A 16,776-nucleotide genomic window follows, 5' to 3' on the forward strand; every position below is an offset into this window, starting at 1 on the left:
ACAAGCATAAATAAGGGAGGAAAAACTGAAAGATTAAGTTAGAGTACGAGTTTTAGAGGTTGCATTATACATCAGCAGGTCCCGGGACAACGGATTGCCCGTTTCATGCATGGCCAAGGGTGTGCAAAGGGTCTGTCTGTGTAGACATATATATATGAATATAAATATATATGTGCTAAGAATATGTATGGGGCCAAAAATCCCCCTTGGCACTGTGGGAATTTGTAATTGCGCGGCGTGGATGGAAAAAAACGAGGGGAGAATTTTTACCGAGTTTGAATGACGTGAGCATCACACGGAGAACTGATTGTCTATTTTTGAGATGCACGCTTTGTATAATCCGCTGAACTTTAAAGTATGATTCATTTTTTTTCTCATTTCGTGTTAATAACTAAGCTGGAATTTATTGAAAGTTCCGTTTTTTATTTGATTACTTTCTTTAAGTGTGTAAAATTAGAATTCAAAATTTTTTTCCATATTTTAAAACAGAAGCAGATTCTTCTTCGAAGTTAATGCACTGATAAATAATGAAATTGATTCAAGAGGAGGAACCTTCAACCAAAAAATAAATTACTAGTATTTTTTCTTCCCGTTAAAGAATCTTTAAGTATGACCGTATCAGGTTATATATTAAGATAAATCATTGACATACGATAATTTTCCATATTTTCTAGACGTGTCAATAAATTGAAATGTTTTAACAAAAAAAATTGGTTCAGTGGTTAATTAAACTAAAAACTAATGTCAGATAAGCTCCTCAGGAAAGTTCAAAGATGATTTTCATATTATAACTCAATACCCCAAAATGAACTCTCTTGTAGGGAGACAGTTCAGCAACCATGCGCCTCCTATCGAATATTTTCAATACTAGATTTGGTCGAAAAATTAAATATGGGTATATCAAGTCTGTCATGGGTATATTAAGTCACATTGGTATGCATCAAGCCAGATATGTCCTGATATGGTCATAAAGTCACATACTGGTGTCAAATTTTCTGATATAATATTAAATCAAGCCTAAAAATTCTTAAATTAAGTCAAATTTACTTAAAACTTTCATATTCTTGTTTCAAGAATTTTTTTTTTTGAATCAAGTTCATTTTTTTATCAATATGTAAATTTGAATGACCAATAACTTAAACAGTAAGAGAGTAGATTAAATAGAGATCATTTCATCGATCATTACCCCTTTATTTGCATATAGCAATGATACTATAATGACATATTACTTAAATTTCTAGTACATTGTGAATTGTAATGAACCATTTGAATACACTTATATAGGGATTAAAAACATTTGAAGGGTTAAGAAGTAAATACAATGAAAATCAGTATACACATGTGAAGAATAGGGAAATAGGCAGTGCCTATTAAGTACATTGTTTCTCGTAGTTGTAAGTTAAAATATACCGACTTTGAATAATTTATGGTAACAATCTGGTGTCGAGGGTTACCTATCATTATTCTAGAGGATAATTGCAGAAGTTTATATGTAAGTTTCTGTTCCCATATGGGAATATAAAGGATAAAATGTAATATTATATACAGGAACTTTTCAATATAATTATGGGAGTTATTTACATACTATTAAAAAAAATAAATAATATATTTCTGTTGAAATGATTCCCAGGGAAGAAATGATTTAGAATTTTACGCGGCTATAGGGAGGATAGAAAAACATGTTATAAACAATTCGGCTGCCTCATTTTAAAACACAGTAATAGAGTATTTCTTTATAATTTTTAAAAGAATTGTAATTCGATCAGGGATTGCGGAATGTTTCCCAATTACTGTAATTTCCAAGTTAATTGTTTAATAAAATTTCTTTCAGTGTGTTTTGGAATTCGACAGCCGAATAGTAATTTATACACAGAAAAAAAAATTAACTTGAATCAAGAAATTAATTCTTGAACCAAGAAAATTTTTATTGTCTTGAATGAAGAGGAAAAATTCTTGAATTAAGTAAAATTTACTTAAATTAATAAAAATTAAAAATTTTTCAACTCAAATCAAGATGATAAAGTTCTTCAAAATTAATTTCTTGATTCAAGTTAATTTTTAACTAAGAAAATCGAAGATTTTAAAAAATCGGGAAGTTATTGTTTTCACCCCGTTTTGCAAAAATCGAGTTTTCATCAGATCTCGACGTTTGAAGGTCATAGAAAGCTTCCCTGACTACTCCCACGAGGTTGTCACGGTGTGTGTGTGTGTGTGTGTGTGTGTGTGTGTGTGTGTGTGTGTGTGTGTGTGTGTGTGTGTGTGTGTGAGAGAGAGAGAGTATTTGAACCGCTTATAACTTTTGAACGGCTCATCCGATTATATCGCGGTTGGTGCTATTTGAAAGGGCTTGGCCAAACTTAGATTTTGAGTATAATTTGGACCGATTCGGATCAGTAGATTTTGAGAAATCTTAAAAAACCTAAGAAAAAAAATTTTTTCAAATGTGGTTTTTTTGGATAACTTTTAAACGGCTCTACCGATCGATTCCAAAAACTAATCAGCTCTAGACAATAAAAAACCACGTCGATCGCCACCAAGCTGGTCGAAATCGGTTAATTCGTTCGAGAGATATCGTGAACGAAAGAAAACCGAAAAAAGTGTTTTTTCGAAATTACTCCGAAATTTTTGGTTCGATCAATTAAAACCTGGAAATTTTTCATGGGGCTGATAAAACTGCGTCGAATGCCGCCAACTGCGTGAAAACCGGTTAATCCATTCTAAAAGTTATTGCGGTTTGAAAATTCCAAAAGTAATGTTCTATGAAACTTCTATCAGACTTTTGAGCTCGAAAAGCTCAAATGCATAGAAATACTATCTCTTTGAACTCAGCGAGCTCAAAATATCACATAAATTATATTTTGAGCTCAAAAATCTCAAAAATGTCATAAGTACAATTTTAAACGCCCAGGAATGGAATTAGCGGGAAGTTGCAGGGATGGCCTTTAGGGTGAACCGTTTAACTAATTTTTTTTCTGTATAAAAATATTAACCCAAATGAAAAAGTTATATATAAAAAGTTATAGTCGATAATGATATGAATAATATTTTTTTATATTTAAAAACATAAAACCAGCTTTCATCTTTTTTCCGATAGGCGCCTCATTTATATGCAAGTCTCGAGTGCAGCCTCTACTCTTGATCGTTAAATACCCGTACTATCCATGCAAAAGATTGCCAGTCACTTGAATAATCCTCGATATAATCTATCAATGTACGTACAATCGGGTATGAATAATTAATATATAACATGTAACATGTAATATATAATGTGTTTGTACACATATGTATCTTGATTCCGTGGTTATCGTCATCGCAACACCTATATTGAGGTTGTCTCGTGATAATCACGCGTTCAATCAGATAAAACTGACAATTTGCCGATTGGAATCCACGGCATAACACTAATACTACTATAGAAGACTATTTTACATTCACAATACGTTAAAACATGACGATGATGATAATCAATGACTTACATTCACGTGAATTGAATTGTTCGATGAATTACTTATGATCGACTAATTGTTTTCACTCCCCCGAGGCTATAGGCTGCACTATTAATAGTCTATTATATATCAATAAATTTTTTTATACTGTGCATATCTAAGTTTATTTATACCCCAACTGTTTTATAAGTATTTGATGTTAACATTTATTTTTAAAGAGTTTTTATGAGTTAGTAATACTTGGTGCGAAAAAAAAGTTTTACTGCAACATAGTAAAACTTATATACATTAGTGTAGAGATCGACATTTTTAGTCACGTGAAAGCGTTGAGAAAGTTTCTTCGCTGGGTTCTATATACAATGCCTGGACACTTTCGCGTGACTCGCGGATTCTTTAATATACATACAGGCTAAATATAGAAAAATTTATTAAAAATGTTCACTCACTTTTATAAAAAATTTACAAATGTTTTTTTTAATTGGATTAAAAATTTTAAAAATTATTTTGAAACATTTTTTATTATTTTAAAAATTATTCTTTTTATTCTTTATTTATAGTTATAAAATAATTATTTTTGATGATTAAAATTTTTTCGAAAAATATTGTGAGTATAGATTAAGAAAACTTTCAAAAATATTTATAGAATTTTTCCACTTTATTTAAGTCTCAAAGTTTCTCATTAATTTTTCACACTCTAAAAGCCAGCCCCACTTTTTTCTGAACCGTGCGAAGCATCCGTATATTATAAAAGTAGAAATAGACGTACACAATATGGACAATATAGGACCATGAGTATATATATAGAAACATCTATCACAATAGACCCCTCGGAAGGTGATACATTTTTGACAGACGTTAGTCACACCCGAACATTTATAGTAGTTTTTTATAGTTTTTTCATACATCATCATTTGCAATCGATTAAAAATTACTAACAATTGGGATCAATAAAAATATTTTGCCTTTTAAAGTCATATTATCACTAAGAAACAATTTAACAATAGAAACATAGATCATGTATGATTCCAAGTCAATCATTTGTAAATTTCTAAATATAATTGTGTTTAATCTTATTATCTATAGTGATATACTAAGTAATCTTAATAAATTTTTCTTTGTATTGAGGATTGTATTCTATGTAGAGCAAATTAACTATTATTATAAAAATTGGGACCAATAAAATGAGATATCAATAACGATAACATTGACGAGGGTTTCTTAACGCAATCACGTACGATATTTGAAGGTCAAAATTTTAACTGGAAAATTCGTATTTATAACTATTAATGCATAACCAAAAAAAAAAAATAAAATAAAATCAATAATAATTAGTGTAGTAGGTATTTGACAAAATGCAATTGGTAAATGTTATTTTTAAAGAACTGTTAATTTTTTATAAGTCACTTCTGTCAGTTTTTCTTAAAATAAATTTTAGATGTGATAACTTATTAAGTAAGCTTCATTTTTCATAAATTATTATTTCTTAGACAGATAATTACCTATTTATCTCATATTACTTGATAAAATTTTGCTATTGCATTTGTTTTTATGATTCTGCAATTTCTGCGTAACTTCGAAAAATCTACTTCCATTTTAGTTACTGAATGGTCTATTTTCTGTGTACGAAGTTGCGCTCGTAACACTTCGATATTACAGATATTACATATTCATAATTAAATTTTACATAATTAGCGTTCTATTTTTTATATCATGGATCAGCAAACTCAAACAATACTCCAAGGCTTTACTCGCATCAGATCTAAAAAGACGGTGATTTATCTGTCGTGTCACCTTGATTATATCTCTCATCGACAGGAGTCGACAAGTGTCAAGCTTAACAATTATTTCATTTCTGGTATGCGATTGTGATATGTACAGAGTAGAAACATTTTATTTTAAAAAAGGTATGAGTCAACAGGTTATGGGCCCTGGATTCTTTGTTGGTGCAATTGTTTGTGTTAGATTTTCGTTTTCTCTATAATTTGGTATAACATTTTCCAAAACAAATTTTCAAATCTGAGTTCTATGAACTGAAAAAATATATCCGATGATATCAAAGTTTTATATAGATTTTAGCAATAGTTTATTTCCTATATATTAAAATTGATGGTTGATTGAAGTTAGCTTAGTATCGAAATAACTCAAAAACATGGACCCTGATTCCTTATTGGTTCAGGATTAGAGCGCGCGCGTATCCGCGCAATTTGAATTCTTAGTATTATAATAAATGATAAGTTTTCGGAGTAGTTTTAAATGGATTAGAATTTTTAGCTACATAAAATTTGTTTCTTTATTTATTTTGTTTTATACATGTCAAATATAAATCCATGTATTGAAGAAAACCAAGAAGATTTTATTAGCGCATTTTTATTTCTAAAGGAATTTTTATAGTTAAATTTGATATTATCAGAAAGTTCTTAACGTAAATTTGTGCTTTTTCACGAATTTATATTTTTTTTGTGATAGTCAATTTTTGAAATTAAATTTTAAAAGAAGTTTTGAAAAGTTTGTTGGTCTCATAAGTTTATTATTTGACATTTGTCCGTTACATTGTTGATGAAGAATCCCGTTATAGCAATATTCTTTTTTAAAATGATCTATAAAGTACCCAAACTACATATATTGTGATTAAAAATTAAAAAAAATCATTCAGATAAAGTTCTTTTATTGACAATTCGTAATTCTCGGCAGTTACATATTACTGAAGGTTGCTACTGGGTTTAAATTAAAAGTCTAACATTTTAAACTTACCCAGAACATATATCATATACATTTTGATTTGTCTGTTTGCATGCAATGATTCGGTCGCGTGTCTTGGGTACCGCACTCACGTCCTCTACTCGCCTCAACTCCCACAATAAAATCACCGTGGGGGCAAAGAAAGAGAGTGTAGCGCACGCGATTCTGCACGTACACTACCCGGATTTTCTGTTACTCTGCTCCTTATTCGAGGACTCCATTGTCCTACGCGCCTCAAAGGCTACGGTTGGCGCCACCGCTAGTCCTTGTCGTCCTGAAAACGTGTTCTCCCCACTTGTTGATATTTAACATTATCTCCGTAGAATTAAACACCACTCGAGCATCAAGCTTGAACATCCTTCTCACTCAAGGATGTCCTTCTGCACATACTTTCCTGGTATATCCTGGCGCTCGAGTTCCCGAGAAACAGGTATGTTACCAAGTACTTCAAAGTCCTGGTACTCTCTCTCAAATCGCACCAATGTCGACTCTGCTTTTTTTCTGCTCTAGCATTTAACATTTCTGATGACATCGATTTACTGCTTGCTTTACATTTTATTTTATTCCATTTTATAAATTAAAAAAAAAATAAATTATCATATTATTAAGCATTTCATCAGTGCAAATGTGTGTATGTATCAAGAATGCTGCGGGCAGAACACATCACACACCCCCGCAGCGCTTGATGTCATTAGGCTTCACGGGGGTGACAAGTTTTTTCATTTCATAAGCGAACAAGTCGAGGGGAGTAAGTCAGGCGACTGCAGTCGATTGTGTAAAAGGGGGTTCCAAGTGTTTATCGACTGTCTATACATATAATATAGCTATATAATATATATATATATACTCTCTATACTCTCTTTACTCCAATTGGCGCCGGCGCTTGTTTCAACGGCCACCCTTACATATTATCGCATTAAATGATAATGAAAATCGACAATTCTTCTTCGATTTTCTCGAATTATTCGTTTGAGTTAAAGTTACATTTAAAGATTTCACATAATGGTTTTTTTAAGTAGTATAAGTCCTTGAAGAATAACTAAAAAAAAAAAATTAACTTCAGTAAAGAGAAAAAATCTTGAACTAAAAAAATTATTCTGAAGAAGTACTTTGTTGTGAATTAAAAAAAGAAAATTTCGAGTCAAGTAAAATTACTTAAATTACACTGAAAAAAAAGTTTTCTGCTCGGCACCATATACTCTATAGTAAAGAGTGAATCGTTACCGGTCCAATCTGTACAGCTACGAGTAGCAGTCTGAATAGTGACCGTAAGGACCCATTCGGGTGTCATTCACGATACTATTGCTTCCGTTAGTGTAGTTTTCCTAACCTCACTCTCTTCTAGATAGTAAACGTGTAAATCGTGACAGTAGTGATCTCGTATAGTGCAGAGCAGAAAACTTTTTTTCAGTGTAAGAAAAATTTCATGGTTAAAAAACTTTTTTGCTAGATTAAAGACATATAAAGCCAAAATATAATTTTTTTGACCAAAGCTAGTGTTAGAAATCTCGGATAGATGGCATATGATCGGGAAATTGTCTCCCTACAAAAGACAACCCTGACTGGTTAAGTTCTAAAATAAAACTTATGTTATTAACGAAACTAAAATACACATCATTAGGTTTTGTAAATTTTTCTTGTTTTCAATGAATCCATGTTATTTTTCATTAAATAAAAGTAATAAATCATAATAAAAAGAATGTAATGTAAATGTGAGTTCAGTCCTTAGAGCAGGAATCACAATAATATAATATTATTGTAAAATTATATCTATATATGATGAAAATGTGAAAAATGGATATTAATAAATGAAAATAATTTGAAAACGAAAATTTTGTTGACTCTTCTTAGGAGCTTATCTGATGTGATTTTTAGTTTAATTAATGACTAAACCAATTTTGTCTGTTAAAACATGTTAACTGAACTAATGCACATTTTTAGATGAAACAAAAAATTATAATAAATTACTTTTTTATTTTTGTACATAGCCCAATATGGCTATGGCTGTATATGACTAAATCACGCCATATATATGAACATGTATGAACAAATTTTTACGGGTTATCATCCGACTGCATTAAATTAAGTTTTAGTTATTAAATTTTTTTAAATGTTCAATTTAATTTTTTTTATTGTAAGAGTAGCTTTTTTTTGCAAACATTAAAAAAAAAATATCCTTGAATAGGAATTAACATAAAAACTCTTTGATTAAATTGGATATTTTTCATTTTATCACAAATATCTTTTAACCTACCTACATAGTTACCTGTCAGTATCCTATATATAGTTAAATTTAAATCATATAAATATATCGACTCGTCCACATCTTACTTATATCGATGTATCACACGATTTAAGATTTAAGTTATTTATTCACCTATACGATTTGTTCCCACGCTTTTACTGATTTCAACTCATCCTATTTCTTTACATCATTAGAATTTTATATTCTTACTGGTATTAAAATGTTTTAACTTTTAAATACGTTTTTAAGCTTTGTCTTTATTTATAATAATAATATACTGTGCATTATGTTTAGCAAGCTTAGATGTTTATGTTTTTGTCCATATTGGACATTAGATGTGATAATAATATTATAAATATTTTAATGTATATCCCGAGGAATAAAAGCGTTAATATATGGTTTATTTTAGTAAATCATTTGAAAAAGCCTCCAAGGTCTACCAAGTAACGCGCGCGCAGCTCTCGCATAAAATAAATCACGAAGCTATTTTGGTGACTGCCTACTCGGCCAACTACTATTATCTTACGTGCCATATTGCATCCTACTAAATTTTAAATTCATTGTATGTATCATTTATTTAGTGCCACGATTTCTTCGCAACTATGCACATTATGTAAAAAAAAATTAGTAAAACGGTTGACCTTACAAGTGATCCCTGCAACTTGCTAATTTCAAATGCAAAGCACTCCAAATTTAACCTGTTACGACGTTTTTGAACTCTTAGAGCTCAAACGTCTAGTTTGTATTTAATGAAACACTTTTTTCAAAGTATTCAAGCTACACAGAGAAAAAAAAAAAATACTACTCTTGACAAAATTTTCTTGTCACAAGAATATATATTTTTGATAATTTTCAAGAATATATTTTCTTGTTTCAAGAATTGGTCGAATTAATCAAATTATTTTTTGTTTAATTCAAGTGAACGTATTCGTTTGTTAATTTATCAAAATTAATGCCAATATTTTATTATCATGATAGATATTGATATTCTTTTGTCAAAAAACGAAAATTTCTTTTAAACGATTCTTAAGTCAAGATGATAAAATTCAAGACAAAAAATTGTTAAAACAAAACAACTAGCTGTCTTTAAAATAATTTTCTTCGAGCCAGATTATCTCTTTAAAATACAAAAAAATTTCTTAATTATCTTGACAAAGTACAATAAAAATAAGCTTTTTGCAGGGCCAGTGCAATTTAATTAAGAACATTAAATGTTCTCAATTAAAGTATATGAACTAGGTCCAATAATTAAATTGCACTGGCCCTGCAAAAAGCTTATTTTTATTGTACTTTGTCAAGATTATCAAGAAATTTTCTTGTATTTTAAAGAGATAATCTGGATCGAAGAAAATTATTCAGAAGACAGCTAGTTTTTTTGTTTCAACAATTTTTTGCCTTGAATTTTATCATCTTAAGCCAAGAAATTTTTTTCTGGACAAAAATTTTTTTTTTTTTCTCAGTGTACAATAACTTTCGGACAAATTATCTGATTTCAGAATACTTAGCGGCATTTAGCGTGGTTAAGAGAGCTTTACTAAAATTCTTAGAAAAAAATTAGAAAAACGGTTCACCCTAAAGGCCATCCCTGCAACTTCCCGCTAATTCCATTCCTGGGCGCTTAAAATTGTACTTATGACATTTTTGAGATTTTTGAGCTCAAAATATGATTAATGTGATATTTTGAGCTCGCTGAGTTCGAAGAAATAATATTTCTATGCATTTGAGCTCTCCCAGCTTAAAAGTCTGATAGAAGTTTCGTAGAACACTATTTTTGGAATTTTCAAACCGCAATAACTTTTGAATGGATCAACCAATTTTTACGCGATTGGCGGCATTCGATGCAATTTTATCACCCTCATAAGTTATTTTTAGGTTTTAATTGATCGAACCAAAAATTTCGGAGTAATCTCGAAAAAACAATTTTTTCGGTTTTCTTTCGTTCACGATATCTCTCGAACGAATCAACCGATTTCGACCAGCTCGGTGGCGATCGACGTGGTTTTTCGAGCTTAAGGGCGGATTCGTTTTTGAAGTTGATCGATGAAGCCGTTTAAAAGTTATTCCAAAAAAACCACTTTCAAAAAAAATTTTTTTCTTATTTTTGTTGAGATTTTTCAAAACTTCTCAAAATCTATCGTTCCGAATCGGTTCAAACTCACAGGAATTCTAAGTTTGAGGGAACTCTTTAGAACGCCGTTTATTAGATTCCGATCGGTTTAGTCGTTCAAAAGTTATAAGCGAGTCACACACACACACACACACAGACACACACACACACACACACACATGCAGACATAGTGACAACATCGCGGGAGTAGTCAGGGAAGCTTCCTATGACCTTAAAACGTCGAAATCTGATGAAAACTCGATTTTTGCAAAACGGGGTGAAAACAATAACTTCCCGATTTTTGAAAATCTTCGATTTTCTTAGTGGGAAGTTAAAAATCCGTTCTGACAAATAATTAAAAAATTATATTGAAAAACCATGTTTTGTTGATTTGAAAAAAATGAAATATTTCTCGAAAAAATGAATCGATTTTGATGCGGTTTGCGGCAATTAACACCGTTTTCTAAGCTTAATAAAGAAATATGACGAAAAAATTAATTGAACATTTTAAGTAAATTTTTCAAGTTATTTTGAAAAAACACTTTCTTGAGATTTCTTTCGACAACAATGTCTTTATTGCACGAATCAACCGACTTTGATGCGTTTCACGGCAATCGACGTCATTTTTTGACGGTTAAAACTCGAATTTTTGAGGTTTTCTCAGAATTTACCGTGCCAATATAAGTTCAGCAAGTCTTTCTCAGATGCCGTGAACCACTTTTCAGTCGGATACAAAGTAAGTTAAAAATAACGATAATTTATTTAAATTATTCTTGATAGATAATCCCAAAATGTGTTACATAGGAAATAAATTGTTCAAGTGATTTGTCCTTTGAATAAACCTACCGGAAATGAGTCAAAAGATGCGTTTATTAAAGCTTAAAGATCACTATTATATACAATATATTTGTATGTACCTCTCAAGATTCTAAGATGAGAAAGGGAAAAATAAAAATGAGTGCTGAGGAATAATTAACCGTTAAATCCCCTTAGTAGGCGATGAATTTATTCATGAATTTTTATGTTACTACACAATTGTAAATCTATTATTATTATTATTTTTAGATGTTAATGTAGTGATTTACAATTAATAGATTTCCGTCATTGTATTAAAAAAATTTTATATTCAATATTTAACACATTCGTGCGTTATTTTGATATAATTGTTTTAAATCAACGCAAAAGTGTTGAATATTAACCATAAACATTTTTTACACAAGTTTTTTTTAATTCATATGTTGACGGAAAATTTTCTACTTTTTTGAGTCAGGTTATTATTTTACTCGGCTTAAAAATATATCTATATATTTTTTATTATTAACCTTTAATATAAATTATTAACCTCTAATAATAAATCTCTACATCTAGTCATTATTTATTATATTAAAATTTAATTTAATAAAAATTGTAAAAATAATTAAACGCGTCTTTTACGCGTCTTTAAACGCGTCAAGAATAAAAACTTAAAATTACTACTGGAAAAAAAAAAATTTACCAATGTCATTAGTAATTTAGCTGTCGTTTGCTAACACCCTTTCTAATATTCAAATCTTAAAGCTTATACGATTGAAGCAAGAATTCAGAAACCAAAAACAATGTATGAATCCATTTATATATCTAGTTTCAATGTATTTTCGTCGAAAATGTTTTTTTTATTCTCAGTAGTAAAGTCTACATTTTTAACTCTAAATTTTCACGTCGCAAGACTGCAACTTAATTATTACTACCTTAGATTAAAAAAAAAAAAAAAAAAAAACCAAAAATCTATGCAAACATAAAAAGAAAGAAGAAATATGTGTATTGTAAATGATACCAGTTCATCTTCAAATGTTCGTATATATGTAATGGAGGTTAGTTGTGTCCCATGTCGGCGTCGATTGAGATTTCGAAAAGAGTAGTAGCAAGCAGGTGGTTCCACATAATAAATCGTATTGTAAGCAGTTCTCAAGGGCCATAGTAGCCACCTGCGAATCGATATCTCAAGCTACTGGTTTACTTGTATATACACTCAAATATGGTTAAAAATTAACAATAAAAAAAAAGTAAAAAAGTTTTGTTCTGTAACATCTCTTCTTTTGAATTTAGAATTTAGAGCTATCAAAACATCTAAATTCTAATAATTGTGGTAAGATATCTTCATCTATGAAGGTTAAGTATTGACAGATTTATGGATTTTGACGATATTCCAGAACGTAATCACTTGGAAAGACTCACTTTGGATGACATCCAATTTTAAATGGTATCCTACAAAATACGGTTCGATTACCATGTCGTATTTCTGGAAGTTAACTACCAAAAATAGTAGTTTTAATAAAATAAATTTAGCTTGTAGAACAAATCTCTTTATTATAAAATTGTTGAAGGATTTTAATCACAATTTTAACTTACGACACTGATAAAAAAGACTAATTTGACTCAAGAAAAATCTTAAACCAATAATATTATTTTGAAGCTTGATGATTTATTGTTAAAGATTATTTTGATGACTTTAAGAATTTTTCTGCTTGATTTATGACGATCAAGTCTTCAAAATGATGTTCTTGGTTCGAGATATTTTCTCTTGAATCAAGTTAATTTTTTTATCATTTTACTTTCGACGATGAAGTATCAAAATGAAAACAATGATATATCCCAGTGATTATGTCCACTCAGAAAAAACTAAATAGTAAAATTTACTCAAATTCCGATTATACTTTCTCGTGTTTCAAATGGTAAATCGAACGCCAGGGTGGTATAATATTGATTATTATCAAATTTACTGTGAAAAAGGATAAAAATTTATAATCTAATATTGAAAAAAGTGATTTGTAGCGGTTACTATAGTAAATAACGACTTATTATTCAAAAATTATCGTTTCAAACGGTTAAAAGCGCAAGGTCAGTAATTATAGTTTCGATTTTATCGGTGGGTTTAAAATTTATTGTTTTACTTTTCTTTTTAATGTAACTTTTCTTGATATTTTTCTACTTATTATGATTAACATTGAAGTTGAATTTATTAATTATTGTACTTAAACTTTTTAGCCATTTATATAGCTGTTATTACTGTTTGAAGTTATCTTTTTTTATATAATTATTAAATTATAACATTATTTGTATAATAAATATCATAAATTAACTTTTAAAATTACAATTTTACTGTTTAAAATAATATTTATTATCGATTATTATTTTTTATGTATCTATTATTATTTTTCATAGTTTAGTTTTTTCCGTGTGTGTATAATGAGGGTGTATTCCTTACAGTATCTACTATGAATGCGAAGAATTCAGAAGGAATGTTATTTGCTGTTTGAGCTCATTGCTTCTTGAATCAAATGAAGATAACAGATTTCTTGTAATTATACTGTTTACTTTGCAATAAATCACTGAAATAAAATTAACTTAATTCGAGACGAGAATTCTTTAGCTGAGAAATTTTTTTTGATTTTAATACATTTTACTTAATTTTTAAGGATCAAGTAAATGTTTTTTGTCAATGCAGGATGTAATTTGTTTTAAAAAATTTGTATAGTTAAACTTTAGTTAAATTTCTATTTAACTATGACTTTACTTTACGATCCGAAAAATGCACTTTGTAATTGTCTTTTTGAGTTGAAATTCGAGCAATAAAACTCTTTATATCTCGAAATTTATTATTATTTAGTACTATTTACTATAAAACCATCATTATTTGTTATACTTTTGTTTTTCCCATGCATGAATGTAATGTAGCCACATTTTTTGGCCATTTTTTTCGATAGAAATTAATTATTTTGTTCTATAAATACAATACAACATTAAATTGACGAATTGAAAATCAATTACCACAATAAAATTTACTTAAATATAATTTCCAGAATGCAAGCTTGCACTTGACGAGAACGAGAAGCAAGCGTTTTTTCTCAAATAGACAAATCGATATTCCATCAGACCGGGCCTTGGTTTCCCTCTACAAACTTCTATATATCTGCTATCCAGAGTTCACTGACATCCGCTGAGAATCCCGCGGCGTACCGCGGAGAACTCACGATTATCTACCCGCACGTGGTTTCTCAGAGTGTATTCATGAATCGTGACTTAACTCGAGTTCTCATTTTCATCTTTAGCAGCACAATCTAAGAGAAAACGTTAAATATCATTAAAATAAAAACCCGATCCAATATACAATATTCTCTCGCTACAACAAAATAAAAACAACAAAACAGCAATAAATAACAGTAATCATAGTTAGTTGTATTAACTAAATTGTCCTTGAATAAAATCGTGGGTTCTATGAGATTAAATTGCTATATCAATTCGTTTAAATTGAAAAGACAACTTTCTCATCGTCATGATACCCGAGTACTTACGAAGCCTTCTCCTCGTTTCTTCCATAAATGGCTTGCGGATCTCTCCTTTGCACCCAACTGTCGCTTCTCACGAGAATTCACCGTCTCTCCATGTACTAAAAAAAAAAAATATACATATATATATATCCATACATATATACTTAAAGAATGGTTGGAGTGGATACGAGTCGCTCCCAGTACAAAAAAAAAAGAAACCCGAGGATAGAAAAGGACAAAATAAACCGTACAGCGGATTAACAAAGTGACGTTATATATAGTATAATTCAAGTAACATAAGCGTACAGACGAAACTGTACAAAAATATCCAGCGAAGATAGTTTGAAACACTGCCGCCACCTGCGCCCCTCAAGTCGCATCACAGAAGTATCATGTTGTCCTGGTTACATGGGCGGCGAGACGCAGACGTGCAAGATGGCGCGTCGTTTTACAACAAATGACTAACGCAGACGCCGTCTGTTGCCGTTGTTTGTATGTTCCCCGCTTAAGTATCAAGGCCCCACGGTTTTAATCCCTCCTAATATAGGAGGTATCACCCAACTCTTGCTTTTATTCCATTCTGTAAAACACATTCTATGCTCTGTCTTTGATTTCCCCGGAGAATGTATCAGGGCATTCTGTTTCAAGCCCAATATTCTGTTCTATGTTTTCTGCAATGATATACGCTCTACTGGAGACCTCCCGCTAAAAAACCGCATAGAAGTATCAGGAACCGTGTCTGACATCAAAAGACACTGTCTTTTGATAGAAAACAGTTTCTTGTGAAGCAATCATTAATGATGATGATGACAATCAATATTTAAATCCTAATGATTTGATGCTTCTGTTAATTCAGGCAGAGTTTTCTAGGCCTAATTGGGCTCCAATTAACCGATTTGCGCCTCAGATTCGTAATTCAGTCAGCCAAAGGTTTAATTTGTCGGATATCCAGCGAATCGAAAGTTATTAAGCGGCACCAGGAGCTGGATACCTCTTTGTTGGAACGATATTGGATGAAATAGGGGAACTTTTGCCGAGGGGAGAAGAACCAGGAGATTCGAGGGCGGGGACCCAAATTTACCTCTTCAGAAATACCTCCTTTGATAATCGACGAGTTTTATGTCAAAATTTATTATTTTTTGGTTGCTATGAATATTTCATTATCGCAAATCTTTTTCTGGCAGTTTGATAGTCATTATTCCTGTAAATCGCCTTCAGAAGAAGTTTGGTGATCAAGCTTACTAGAATTTGGACGGAATTCATCAGAAAATCTTAGGCTTGATTGATGGATCATCAGAAATGATAAGGATCATTGTGCTTGATGATAAATGATCAGGCTTGAAATGTCTCTAAGCTTGCGTATAGCAGAGACGCCATTTCTACGGGTATCAGGAGCTGTTAGAGAAGGTGGACGGAGCTTCTCGAACATTCTAAACCTGCATTAATGTCTGGAATTCCAAGTCCAGACTGTGTTAGAAGCTAGAGACTGAACTGGGGTGAACTTTGAAGAGACATAGGTGTATTTTGTAATGTATAAACAAATTAAGTGATTCATGAGATTGAAATGTGTGCGATAGTTTTATTGAACAATGGAAATGGACAATGCCTCATGAGTGATGGGAGATAGAAGATAACAGATAGGCGTAATGAAGATTGATTGTTTTAATTCACCGAATGGAAAACGGAAATAGATAACAGTTTTATGGAACATTGGAGAAAAAAGGGCCACGATGATCGAACAAAGAGTCGAGGCGACGCAAGCACAGTTGCCATCTTCCGTCGAGCTTGCGAACCTGGATCTGATTTCTGATGGAATCGCGCAGGTCAAAATCATTAAACCGCCCACATACATGCTTCCGTTTCACTTCAGCAAACTATAACTATCCTTATCACACGCTACTTGCGTTTTCCCTCACCCTTACAGACGCTCAG

General features: G+C 30.9%; 1 protein-coding gene and 1 long non-coding RNA gene across 2 annotated transcripts in view; one reads left to right on the plus strand and one right to left on the minus strand.

Moving 5' to 3' along the window:
* LOC123266211 (ras-related protein Rab-37) overlaps positions 1–16,776 on the plus strand; it is a 134,783-nt gene that overhangs the window by 54,742 nt on the left and 63,265 nt on the right. The window lies entirely within an intron of this gene.
* On the minus strand, positions 14,246–15,498 carry LOC123266221. The gene is made up of 2 exons (XR_006509728.1): positions 14,869–15,498; positions 14,246–14,634 (listed from the first exon to the last, which is right to left on the minus strand). It is a non-coding gene; the product is annotated as an uncharacterized LOC123266221 (long non-coding RNA).

This window comes from Cotesia glomerata, linkage group LG5 (assembly GCF_020080835.1).
Source record: "Cotesia glomerata isolate CgM1 linkage group LG5, MPM_Cglom_v2.3, whole genome shotgun sequence".
NCBI classification, from domain to species: Eukaryota; Metazoa; Arthropoda; class Insecta; order Hymenoptera; family Braconidae; genus Cotesia; species Cotesia glomerata.